Raw genomic sequence first — 11,597 nt, forward strand, 5'->3', positions numbered from 1 at the left:
TTTCCTTAATAGAATATAAAGCATCCCTCCTTCTGTGACTCAGAATGTCAGAGCTGGAATGGACCTTAGAACACAGTTTATAGAACATCAGAATTGAAAAAGACTTAGATGTAGGCATAACTAGGACAGACAATAAAGACTGCCCTGAGGTGCCAAATTCAGACAGTCTTGAATTTAAGGGCCTTGACAGCACATGCAATACTTCCAAGTATAGAAACAAAGGAGTTTAGTACCTAATTAGCAATAATAGTTAAAATAGGAAACTACCAGGCAATAGGATAGGGTGGGCTTCCCCTGCCCTACCGTTATACAACCTTGATGTGGCCACCCCAGCAGTCACCATCATGCTATTTTCATGGCATCTGGACTCTATTCTCTCCCTACCATTCCATAATAAATGCACATTCAATGTTATTTGCCCTGGAAAGGATCTGTGATATTTTCCGAAATTTAAAAAAATTCTATCTATAGCTTTTTGGCCAAGAACATATAGCATAGATTATCAAGATCTGAGAACAACATAGTTCATAGAATATTAAAGCTGGAAGAGACCTGAAAACATGGAACATCAGACTTTGCAAAACTTTCATTTAGGTATGGGAAAACAGACATAAAGGAAAGAACTCTCAGTACTCCTCATTCTCTGGTTGGTGACTCAGAATGTCAGAGCAGTAATGGACCTTACTTAAAACACTGTTTATAGAACATCAGAATTGGAATCAACTTAGATGTAGGCATAACTGGCCCAAGCACAGGGATGGGGATGCTCAGTAAATGCTTACTGAAATAAAATTGAAATGTTCACGTAAGAGACCCAACTGGAACGCATATTTCTATATCAAAAACAAAATTTATATTAACTACCTAATTGAAAAGCCAAAAGACCCTGATTTTTATCCTGATTATGACAATCACAAGTTGTGTAGCCTTGGTTAGGTGCTTCCTGTGGAGACTGTGAACCTCAGCCTCCCAATATGTAAAATAAAGTCATTGCACCAGATGACCTCCATAGTCCCTCCAAATTATATATTAAAGTTATGTTTTAGAACCATAGTTGTAGCCTTGTGGGTCTATTTAGGTTCATTGTGCAGAGATGAAGAATGGGTCAATGTTTTTCCTTCTCTCTCAAAGTCTCTGTTTACATTCACTACACAGTCAGTCAGTCCACAACTTTTTAAGTGCATACTTTATACCAAGAAATGAGTATACAAAGAAATACAAAAACAAGGCATCTGCCTTCAAGCAGCGTGCATTCAAAGGAAACAAAATGAAAGTAGCCAGGAACATATTAGCTATATACAAAATGGAAATAGAAGATAATCCCAGAAAGAAACAATTGGGAGTGGGAGACGTAATGTCAACCTAGTGACTTTAGATTTTAGAGGTAGAGGGAATCTTAGAGGTCATCCAATCCAACTACTTTGTTTTCCATGGGGAAGCTGAGGTTCAGTGATTTTCTTAGTGTCACATAGCTCATAAGGCACCCAAGTCTTTCTGACTCTAAACCCAATGTTCTACCCAGTACACTGCACTGCAGTAAATCAATGGAAGCTTCTTTATCTGGTATTTAAACATTTGGACACTGATTCAGCCAGCAACACAGAAAAGTTTCATTCTGTGCCCTGGAAGAGGCTTTAATAAGGCACTAAATGTGTAATACAATGAAGGGCTAGTTTAGGGCAACTGATGCTTGAGAGAAATGATCCAATTAATCTTGAGAGAGATGATCTGATTAATATTCAGTCCTACAGAAAGCAATGTAAATGGGCTTATGTTATCTCAGTTCTCTGTAGAAATTGCTTCACTGTACTATATAGCATAGTTCTGCCCACAGTTTTTACAAAGAGCAGATTTTTTAAATAGTCATTTGAATAACATTTCTGGCATTTTGTAAAACTGTATTTGAAGACTTTCTGTTACTCAGTGACTCTTATAAAGGCCAAACCCCCAATTTCCATAATAAATCCATTTTTGAAATTCTGCACCAAGAAAAAATTTGCCTACAAATTTGCAAGTTCACCTGGTTTTCATTTTATGTAAGGAGAACTCTATGTACTCCATATGTAACAAAGCTTAGAACTCAACCCAGAACTCAACTGCAATAATGAATTCTTCTCCCTTAGGGCCATTTAATAAGTGATTATAAAGTGAATGAATGAGCTGATATCCCATTCCAATTGTTAGCATTCTTCTTTCCATAATACTTTATATTTGTTCTGTATAAATTTTGCATTTACTTAACTGTGTATATGTGTTTCTCTCCAGCAGAAGGAAAGCTCCTTAAGGGCAGGGACTATCTTTATATTTTGTCTTTTTGTATATCCAACACCTAACAAAATGCAAGCCTTAAGTGTTTGTTGAATTGAAAAGATTTTAAATTATTCCTCAATTGCTCTTTTTAACTATATATTTTAAAACTACATGGCATAATAGAAAGAGCACTTTAGACCCAGAAGATCTGGGTTTGAGTCTCTGCTTTTAATGTTTTTTTTTTTTTATTTTAAACCCTTAACTTCTGTGTATTGACTCATAGGTGGAAGAGTGGTAAGGGTAGGCAATGGGGGTCAAGTGACTTGCCCAGGGTCACACAGCTGGGAAGTGTCTGAGGCTGGATTTGAACCTAGGACCTCCCGTCTCTAGGCCTGGCTCTCAATCCACTGAGCTACCCAGCTGCCCCCTGCTTTTAATGTTTTAGTAGGGACTGAACTGTGAGCAAGTAGCCTAACCAACTTGAGCCAGATTCTTTTATGTACAAGAGGCAAATGTGTCATCTCTCCTCCCAGGTTGTTGTTAAGAAAGCAATCCATAAACTTTGTCATCCTATATGGATGCAATTTGTATGTAAATTAATAATTTATATGTAAAATAAATGCATTATTTTAAATTTTCTCATTTTAATGATTTAAAGCATTTTGGAAATCTTAAAGTGCTTTAAAATTGGTCAAACATTTAAGAAGCCATGGTCATCCACTGCATCCCAGGCCACCACCAGTCATCATGACTTTTGTCTTGCTTCTGGACTTTAGTGACTGGAAGAAAGAATGAAGCCTATGACTTTGGGTAATTCTATCTTATTTAAATCCAATTCCCTAGCAAGTCAAGTCATTTTATGCCACTGGTCCTCTTCAATAAAGAAGGATAAACAACGATCATTTTCATTTTACAGGTGAAGAATCTAAAGCTCTCATGTTTTAAGTCTCTTACCCAGTGTCTAGGCAGAATTCAATGCCAATATCATAACTTGAAGGTCTGTGCTCTTTCTACTAGGCTATGAGGTCTCTCCCATCATAGACACTTTGAGTTTTCCAAATTCCTCAAATCTCTTTTTGAAGAAGACAAATACCAAAAAAATAAAAATGAGAGTCCCAAAAGACCTCTGGCTTATGGACCTCTGGCTTAGGGTAATCATGCTATAGAGAAAATGGTGGTGAATTCAGAGACAGAAAATCTGGATTCTAATCCTAGCTTTGCTACCTACTACATGGTTGACCTTGGGTAAAATATTTTGCCTTCCCATCTCTGTTTCCTTTTCTATAAAATGAGTGAACCAGGCCATTTATTCTACAAATACTAAGGACTTACTACAAAGAAGGCACTGGGGAAAATGTTGGGTGTGTAGAGTCAAAACAATATAGTCCCTGCCTTCAAGAAGTTTACATTGTACAGGGGAATATAACATGTAGGCAGATAAGTAAATGCGAAATATATACAGATAAATACAGCATAATTTCTCCAGGGTTCTAGACTTTTCCTTAGCTATAGAACATAATTCTACTGGGCTCTGCTTCATCTTCTCTCCCCCAGTTACTGACATGGGCTTTCTGAGCCCAATTCAATGACCGGATATTGACCCATAATATTCCATTTGCCTAAATTTTCCTATCTCTGAACTTCTCCAGTTCCCAACAGTTCTATAGGATAGGCTGAGGCTTTCCTAGCCTTCTCTTTCTCTCCAAGACCTCTCTGCCTATTCTCATCCCTTATCTAGATCTCAGCTCTTCTCTCCCTGAAGAAGTCCCTCCTTGTGAGCAGAAGGGAATGGAGAGGTCCAAAGAATGTTCTCATGTCTGGCCTTTCAGAATATGACTCAAGGGCTGGCTTTCCCTAAAATAGCCCACACCACTACCACCCCCACCCCCATAATGTTTGAAATTGTCACCATTTGTTGATGACTACACTGTAGAGAGGCATTTCCTTCTGAGAGATGTGGCACATTAGCTAAATGATTCAGGAGTGGAGATAATTGATCTTATAAATCCCCTGCTCCCCTTTCCCTTCCTCCATAGCTTTAAGTGTACTGTCTCTTTCATCTGAGTTCTAAAAGAGAGGGAGGGAAAAAATAATGCACATTAATTGCCCACCAAGTATTGGCTCTGGGAAATGACAGGGGGGAAAAGTCAAAGCATAAATGATTTTTTTTTAAAAAGTCAAAGGCAAAAGTAATTTCAATAGAGGTTGGACTGAATGTAAAAGAAAAGACTGGGGGAATGGTGCCCAGCTCTAGAAGTTCTCCAAAAGGTTGAGTATAGCACTGATACCCAGGAAGTTTATGACCTTTGCAGTGAAATCTGCTCCGCCTCCACCATCACCAACAAACACATATTAACCATAATATGTGTGTGTATGCACATATGTGTATATATAGAATATGTGTGTGTATCTACTGCAGTTTTCAATTAGCAATAATTGCACCTTCATTAAACCTCATTGGCTAGGATACTGCCACTATGTAAAGCTATGTGTATCTAGTACAAAGAGTGGTAGTAGGGCTGATGTTCAGAGATATAACATGAGTTCTGACCCCAGAATATCCCTTTTTAAATTAACATCTATTATAATGGGACTCTACAGAGAATATTACTACCAAAAAATGGGGAAAGGAGGATGGAGGAGGCCCATAAGAACACTGTTAGGCCAGCAGGATAGAGGGAGAGCATGAGCTTTTTTATCTTCTGCAAAGCATATTTTATACAAGCATTTCTAATCAGCACTTTTGAAAGGAAGTTCAGACTCTAGAGTACCATACAAAGGTAAAGTCGAATGGAGGGAATTAAATGGATACTTAAATTAAATGGACATTTCTTGGGAAATTATTTTAAAAGAAACAGTAGAAGTTTTTTCAAAAGAGAACCTAGGATGTCTTCTCTTTACTGTCCTATTTTATTTTCAATTGTTCCATTTTTCCAGGTCCTTTCATTGTGGAATCCATGTGGAACAATCCCCAGTTTAGAATATTGTCTCCATAACTTAATTGTGAACTCCTTGAATGTCTCATTTTTTTTCTTCCTCTTCTAAGGAGCCTAACACAAGTCCTTGTATAATATAGGATGTGTTGAATACATGAATAACTTTATTCTATCAGAAAAAATAAGGTTTTCTTCCTCCTCTGCTCTCATAGAACGTTATGTACCATATTTGTACTTGTAGGAAGCAATATGGAAAAGTGAATAGAAAACTGACCTCAAATTCAGGAAGATCTAATTTCAAATCTTAATGTTTGTCCTACCCCAGGGAAGACACTTAACTTTTTAGTACTTTGGGCAACTTTCAAAAACAAGTTGAAGAGAAAGTACTGACATGCATTAGTAGAAGATATTCCCCCACCTGGGAGTTCTCTGTATCAATTCCTTTCCTATTTTACTAGTAGGACAAATAACATTTACTAGTAGGGAAATAACATTTTCATAGAACTCCTGAATTCAACAAAGCACATGACAAAATATCTCCTGCTATCCAGGTGTTTATGATCAGGAGACTCAGAATAGATGGTAGTACAATTGGGTGGATTTAGAATTGATTGAATGACAAGACCTAAAGAATTAGTGATTGATGGTAGATACAGGGGAAAGAGCACTGAGTCTGAAATTAGTAAGGCCTAAGTTCAAATCTCACCTCAGGAACTTATTAGCTCTGTAAACATGGGCAAACCTCTTGCCTTCTTCTGTTTTTTCATCGGACGTGCAGATAGTAATAGTACCTACTTCCTAGGATGATCGTGAGGATCGAATGGGATGATAATTGTAAAGTATTTAGCAGAGGGCCTAGCAAGTAGTAGGCATTTTATAAATATTAATGAGGAGGAGGAGGCGGAGGGTTAAATTGGAAAGAGCTCTTTAGTGGAGGACTCCTTAGGGATTTGCCCGTTTTGTTCAACATTTTTACCAATGACATGATTATATATTTATAAGATTTACAGATATTTCAAACCTGGTTTCAATAACTAAGCTATGGAGTGGAAGAGTTAAGAGCCATAAAGATTTCACTGGGTTAGAATAATGATGCATCTTGGACTATAATGATGGTTTCCTAATTGTTATCCTGATTTTTTTCCCTTTCCAAATCCATACTGCCCACAGCTGTGAACATACAATATATGAAGGATTTATTCTAATATGGAAGATGAAGGTTCTAAACAAACAAATAAATAAATGAATGAATTCCATAGTTGGAATACTTGTTATGCTATAAAAAAATGACAAGCAGGATGTTTTCAGAAAAACCTAAAAAGGTTTATACGAATGGCTGCAAAGTAAGGTGAGCAGAACCAGAAGAACATTGCATACAGTGACAGCAACAGGAGTATTATTTGGTGAAGAATTATGAATGACTTAGCTATTCTCAGCAATACAATGATTCGAGATAATCCCAAAGGACTTGTGATTAAAAATGCTATCTGTCTCTAGAGAAAGAACTGATGGAGTCTGAATGAAAGCTGAAACATGCTATATTTCACTTTCTTTCTTCCTCCATTGTTGTTTGGATTCTCTTGCATGAAATGACTAATATTTTAAAAGTGTGTTACCTGATTGCAAATGAAAAAATCTATTTCAGAGTGAGGGTGGAAGGAATGAAGGGAAGGAGAGAATATAATATTTAAATCTTTTTTATAAATGAATGTTAAAAATTGTACATGAAATTGGGGGAGAATAAAATATTTTTAAATGACATAATTCCTTCACTAAAAGAAGCCTGCAAACTACTAGTATGTATATGATGTACAACAAAAATAAGTGTAACCCAAAGTAGAGTGTAATGGGGCAAAGGAGAAAAGCAAAATTCACTAGAATTTTTGAAAAACAGAAAAGTCACTTTCAGCTAGAAGCAGGAGTGGGGAGGGGAATGCTGCATAAGGAAGGTGTTGCCTGAGTCATACTTTGAAGAAAAAGAAAGATTCTGAAACAGAGATGAGAAGGGAATGTGTTCCAGACTTAGGAAACAACTTCTGTCAATATTTGGATGAAGGAGAGTACAAGAAAATATCAGGGAACATATATCAGCCCAATTTGGCCAGAATTTAACATATTGGAAAAGAAATGATGTGAAACAAGGATGGAAAGTTAGTATTGGCCAGATTAGATCTTAAACCTAAACTAAGGTGCTCAAATTTAATCCAGAGACAATAGTAAGGCCCTAGAGTTTCTGTTTTTAAATCAAAAGAGTGATGTGATGAGACTTGTGCTTTAGGAAAATTATTTTGAAAGGTATTTGAAGGTTTTCATGAAGAAAGGAAACACTAGGAGAAGAGATACTAAATAAGAAGCTCTTAATATAGTCCAGAGGACAGGTAAGCAGGTGATATAATATATAGCATGCTGGACTTGAAGTCCAGAAGGACTGAGTTCATATCTTGCCTTAGACACCTATTAACAATGTGACCATTGACAAGTCACTTCAATACTGATTGCATCCATCTCTCTTTAAGTTTAAAATAAGGATAATAATAGCCTCTACCTCCCAGGGTTGTCATAAAAAATTAATAAGATATTTATAAAGTGCTTTGCAAACCTTAAAGCAATTATATAAATGTGAAACTATTATTATTAAGTTATCAGAACCTGAATCTGGGCAATATCCATGTAAGTGAAAAGATGGGAGTAGATACAAAATATAGCATAGTCAAGATCTGGCAAATGTTATGGAGAATTAGGGAAAAGGAAACAGTTGAAGATGACTCAGATCATGGGCCTGAGTTCCTAGAAGGATGCCCTCACCAGAAGTGCAGGGAAGCAGGAATCTGGAACAGGTTAAGGGACAAGAAAAGGATTTTTGTTAAAGACCTATTGAGTTTGTGATGTCATTGACCCCTCTAAATCGAAATGACCATTGGTGATAAGAGACCTGGAGCTATAAAGAAAGATAGAGCTGAATATACTGTGGATACTGTTATATTGATTTCTGGGACAAGATGGATACCAACTTTGAGTGACAAGACCAGCAGTCGAACAACTTGGAATTTACCCAGATGCCATGAGCCAGGGAAAAAAGTCCGTTGGAGCCAATTCTATAAATACCCCCAAGGCCCAGCACCTGGGGCTCACTCTGGAGCAGAACTTTGGAGGTGGGAGGTCTCGAGGGAGGGTAGGCAAATACCTGCACTTGTACCTGCTAACCAACCTGTCATACTGAGAGCTAGAGAGCAATCACCATCATTGACAATAGAGCTGAGAGGAAATAGCGACAGTATCATCAAAGTTCTTCAGTAGCCATCCCTAGTCTTTGGCTTGGCTCTGGCCAAGTCAGGCCAGGGTTAGTGTGAGGGTGAAGAACCTCAGCCTCCACTTGAGCTAGCTATCTTCCAATAATCTGATCAATAGCTTAGAGCATTAGCAAATAAGGTTCCCAAATCCTCCATCCTTTTCCCTTGTTCCTAACCCCATTGATTAGAATCAAATATGGTGTTTTGTCATCAAGAACCTTTCCTGAGTGGTCATTATATCTAGGCCCTTGGGAAGGGGAGATCCTTACGTAGTCAGATTTAACCGTTGTTCAAATAGCGCATCAATAGCCTTATCAATACCTATTCTAACCCCAGGCTGAGGAACTAGGGAGGTCAGCTCTACCTATAGCCTCTCAGTGGTTCCCTGTCTGGGCAACTGTTATAAGAAATAGCTGACAGGCTCAACTGAGCAAGCCTGTCAGGAGAGGAGAGGCATTGCTTTACTAACAACACCTATACAGAGGCCATGGGAGAGAGTGTGCTCTCTCTCACACCAAAATCCTACCCACCTGTCAAAGCCTCTAGCTTATAGCCTCTATTGTTATTACCATCAATCCCCATACTTTTATAACAATACCAACAGAGTAAACAAAGCAAGCCTTGCAGTATTTCAGGTAATTGGGTAAAGTTTCTTCAAGGAAATTGCTAAACGAATATCTATTAGTGGCCCCAGAATGAATTATTACAATATGGAGAAATCAAATCAGGCAATCATTTTTGTTTTATAATAAAAGATTTGACATACTAAAGGAAGAAGGAAAAATACAATTTGCTAATTGGATTCCATGGGCCCAACAGATAATGGTCCATCTGGATGGGACTGCACATGGCTACTTTGGCTTCCTATAATTATGGCCTTGCCTTACTGCAGAAATCTGGTATTATAAATAAGCCCAAAGTATTTAGGAGCCTTCAAAGTGTTCATTGCTATTTTTGCAGGCATTTTATGACTAGAGTAGTGTGGTACAGCAGAAGCACCCTGGAATTTAAGAGAGCTGGGTTTGAGACTCAACTTTGACATAAACTGTATAATCTTAATCACATTTCACTCCTCACTCTCCTTCTCTGTAAAATGAGAATAACAATATTAACACTACTTCACAGGATTGCTATGGGAAAGGAAGTACTTTGCAAATCCTAAAGGGCTACAGAAATGTAGACTATGATTAATTTTTTGATTTCCTTGTTTGAGAAGAATTCTGAATTCTTTGAAGGCATGAACTGAGTCTTGTTCAATTCAATGTATTTCAGTACAATTTGCCAAACATGTATTAATCATCTGTTGTATGCCAATGTGTCACTGGGAAAGGAAATTCAAAAGTGAAAAAGTTCAGTCAATAAATTTTGAACATAAAAAGGATTAACATCCCTTCAAGTAAGTAAATACAAAGAGGCAACATGGTAGTGGAAAGCTCTAGAGAAAGAAGATTTGGGTTCAGATCCAACCTCTGCTACTTACTATCAGTTTAACCTTGGGCAAGTCATAATTATGCTGGACTTCAGTTTCCTCTTCTGTAAAACGAGGGGATTGGACTAGATGTCCTCTGAAGCCCCTTCTCCTTTGAGATCTATGATCCTAATATAAAGTAATTTTAAGAGGGAGAATGTGCTAATAATTAAGGAAGTCAGAAAAGGTCTTCTGAAGGAGGTGGCACCTAAGTTGATGATACTAGGAATTCTATACATACATCTGTGAGGAAGTGAATTCCAGGCTGGTGCAAAAACTTGGAGGTAAGATGAAGTATCCCATAACAAAAAGGGTATGTGAAGAAGGATATATACAATGGGCAAAACCATCAAAATTCCAGGCTTATCTCCATACCAGGACTTAGAAGAATACTGACTGAAGTGAAAGATCCTAGGCCAGGTCTCTGATATGCAATAAAAGCTGGGGAAATGTGGATGGAGGAAAAGATTATTATGGTCCTCTCCTTGATGAGTTGGCCAGAAAGGGCCAGTTTGCTGTATGGGTATAGTTATAAACAATGAAAAGGAAAAACAATACCAGCAGTGGACAAGAACATGAAACATCCAAAGACATGTACAATCATTTTTTTAATATCTTATATGAAGGGAATGGAGCCTCTAATCATGAGGATTTAAAAGGTCTGGAGGCACAGCAATAATGCCCTAAGGAATGAAGTACTAGGTTTGAAGTACTAGAGGATTCTTCTAATGTCATTCTGTATTTAAATATGAAGTTGGTAGGACCAATGCCAGCTAGGAAGAACTAAGTACTAAGCCTACTCCTCCCAGAATCTAAAGTGCTATGGGGGAGAATATGCCTAAGGTATTTATTATGGGAAAATATTTGAATGTTTGTTCTTGCTATATATTCCAAGAAAATATTGCTTTGCAAAAACTTACAGCTAAGTGATTAAATGGAACTTAGTAGTTGGCCACTAATAGTAAGGAAGGGGAAGAGGAATATAGATGGTGGGGGCTCAGACCAGTAGTAGAGTAGAGCAATCAGATGGAGTGGTCTGCTCAGGAATAAGGAAATTATGAATGTGTGAAATTTATGAAAAAATTATGAAATTATGAAAACAAAATTAGAAATTATGAAATTATGTGACCTTGGAAATCATATGATATCACTGTGACAAAGACATTTGATAGTGAATTGGGAGTTTAGCACCATCAGGAAAAGTGTTCTCAGGCAATCCTCTGAGTCATGGCATACAGGAGGAAAAAGAAACTCAGTATGGCTTGGAGGAGTGGCTTGGTCTATCCCTTCACTGGTACCACATCATATAGATAGCATAGGCTCTGAAGAAATATAGGATCTACAAGGGCAAAGGAATGTTGGGTGATTCTTTCACCTCTGGCATCAAATAAAAGACATTTGCTGTTCCCATAGCGGCTCCAAGGTCTTTCTCCTTGTGTGGGGTCAAATCCAGAGTCAAACTATAAGTCTGGGAGGCTTTTAAAAAACATCCAGGAAGTTAGGGAGAGGGAAGGAGAGTTATCTTGACTGTAAAGATCAGGTCAGAGTCATTCATATTTTCTGTTGAGTTAAATAAAACCTGTCCTATATTTGATGTTTTTTCAGCTTGAGTGTTTACATGGGAATCAAGTGCCCTCAGATCAGGGGTTCTTA

The sequence above is a fragment of the Gracilinanus agilis genome, chromosome 1, assembly GCF_016433145.1.
Source record: "Gracilinanus agilis isolate LMUSP501 chromosome 1, AgileGrace, whole genome shotgun sequence".
Lineage (NCBI taxonomy): Eukaryota > Metazoa > Chordata > Mammalia > Didelphimorphia > Didelphidae > Gracilinanus > Gracilinanus agilis.